General features: G+C 46.6%; 1 protein-coding gene across 1 annotated transcript in view; it reads right to left on the bottom strand.

The window, feature by feature from the left end:
• The window catches only part of LOC125304765 (leucine-rich repeat transmembrane neuronal protein 4), a 147032-nt gene that overhangs the window by 1236 nt on the left and 143296 nt on the right, over nt 1–2500 (bottom strand). Inside the window, exon 3 of the mRNA XM_048259266.1 lies at nt 1–2500. This exon is cut by the window's left edge and continues 1236 nt beyond it; it is cut by the window's right edge and continues 1325 nt beyond it. The gene's annotated coding sequence lies outside the window, so the exon portion shown is untranslated.

Raw genomic sequence — 2500 nt, 5'->3', positions numbered from 1 at the left:
GACTATGGTAAGTAATCTGCAGCGTTTGATGATGTCTGCTTGCACTATGGTAAGTAATCTGCAGCGTTTGATGATATCTGCTTGGACTATGGACTTACAAGTACAGTAAGTAGCACTATGGTAAGTAATCTGCAGCGTTTGATGATGTCTGCTTGCACTATGATAAGTAATCTGCAGCGTTTGATGATGTTTGGTTGGACTATGGTAAGTAATCGGCAGCATTTGGTGATGTCTGCTTGGACTATGGTAAATAATCTGCAGTGTTCGATGATATCTGCTTGGACTATGGACTTACAAGTACAGTAAGTAGCCCATGACAGTAAATAAGATTCTGACGGGACTACAGTAATCTGCTGCAGTCGATGAGGTTTTGTTGGGACTGTGGTAAGTAATCTGTAACTGTAACAGTGAATAAGATTCTCTGGAACAATATTAAGTAATCTGAAATAGTGTTTTATGTATATATGTAATCTGTAACATGTGAGTGGGCTTCATTTGGGACTATGGTAAGTAATCTGTAATACCAGATACTCTTCTAATCTGTAACAGTGGAGTAATCTGGAGTGATCTGTAACAGTGGAGTAATCTGTAACAGTGGAGTAATCTGGCGTAATCTGTAACAGTGGAGTAATCTGTAACAGTGGAGTAATCTGTTTCACCTCATTTGATGGAACAGAACAGAGTTTTATTTCAGTAGGAGAGGCCGGGCTGGTCATAGATATCAAACAAATAGCTGAACCTCACAACATAGTGAGGTGCACTACAGAGAGCCAACGCACCAGTACAGCAGGCCTCACTGGACGCAACGCATCAGTACAGCAGGCCTCACTGGACGCTCACTGAAACGACAAGCAACTTGGAAAACACCAAATAAGGGCACGTCAGACAGGAGGGAGGGGAGAAAGGGTGAAAACTTTACCCTGATTGGAGGAGAGATTTCCTCAGGCCAGTTGTTTCCTCAGGCCAGTTGTGGGCTTAAGTGGCTAGTGGTGGGGGGCAGGGATGTGGGGGTATTAGCTAATGTGATGTGTGAGCTGTGAGGATGTGGGGGTATCAACTAATGTGATGTGTGAGATGCGGGGATGTGGGGGTATTGACTAATGTGATGTGTGGTAGGGGGTGGGGGTGTGGGGTATTAACTAATGTGATGTGTGAGCTGAAGGTGGGGGGGTGGGGGGTGGCAGAGGGCAGATAGAAAAATATTGAGCTCTGTTGGGGTGGTGGGGTCATCCCTAAGAGTCAGGCTTCCTGTTGCTCACAAACACCAGCAAGTTTCACAGGAAGCCGAGAGATCAGAGTCTCTCTCTCGTTACTCTCTATATACATCAAACTCGCGTTCGCTCGAGTCATCTCAGCGTTAGTCAGCAAACACAATGTCAGCTTCTTCCTCCTTCTCCCCTTCCTCCAAACATCTCCGGAGAGCGAGAAGATCTGAGCCCGCTGGACTGTCAGTCATCTGCCTTAGCACACCGTAGCCTAACCCGCAGTCAGGCTTTGCAGCGTGTCTGGCAGACCAGTCACTGAAGCAGCAAAGGATGCTGGGTAGGCTCCGTGTGTGTGCTGTCCAGAAGTAATGCGAATCCACAAGGGGGGACGAAATCACGAAAAAAAGGGAATGTTACTGGGCCGGCCTCTGAGGACGTCGGATGGCCGAGAAACGGAGAGCATTCAGGCCTTGTGCCACGTCCACATTCATGGTGTTAGGTCCAAACACGCAGGCACAGCGGGTGACAAGGATCTGGGTATCCAGGCAATAACCCCCCCTTTCACTGGTCTGGTGGTCCCTCTCTTTTAGATGGACCGGACTGACCGCTGCGGTCTACTTCAGGAGTTGTGGAGAGAGACAGAGAGAGGGAGAGAGAGAGAGAATCGGGTTTTGGAGCGAGATAAGATAAAAATGGGGGCCAATCCCTTGGAGTCGTGTTCAGCAGGACCCTCGATGTAGGCTGTAGGGAATGAGAGAAGGGCCATATTCTTAAACCCTCACACACACACACACACACACACACACATACACACACACAGCTCAAGGGGAAAATAGATGGTTCTCTCCAAAAATCATGACGTTGTTGACCAAATATCTGATTATGTAGACGCAGGGAGAGATAAGGTGAGCCCAGCGCAATGCAAGCACAGGAGTCCAAGAGGAGTTGATGGTGAAGGTCTCATGTATTCCCCTTCTGCTGGACATCGGAGGTTCTCATTGGACTGTTGAGCGTCCGCAGAGCATTTTGGGGTGCTCACAAAGAGAAGTGAGTCTGTGTACAAATAATGTCCATGCAGAGTGGACTCAAAAAGAGAGAGAGGACGAGAGATCATTATGTACATTTAAAACAACAGCTTGATCTTTGGTACACGTGTACATCGGCTGAGCAGTGAGACATCAGTTTAAACAGTTGATGATTAAAATAAAAAAAAAATTAAAAAAAAGACTTGTTATTTTTTACCCTCAGTCTGTCTTACAACCAATCATCTCTGATCACATCACTCTTTTTAATCA

Source organism: Alosa alosa, chromosome 12 (assembly GCF_017589495.1).
Source record: "Alosa alosa isolate M-15738 ecotype Scorff River chromosome 12, AALO_Geno_1.1, whole genome shotgun sequence".
Classification (NCBI taxonomy): Eukaryota; Metazoa; Chordata; class Actinopteri; order Clupeiformes; family Clupeidae; genus Alosa; species Alosa alosa.
This window is presented reverse-complemented; position numbering and strand designations above follow the sequence as displayed.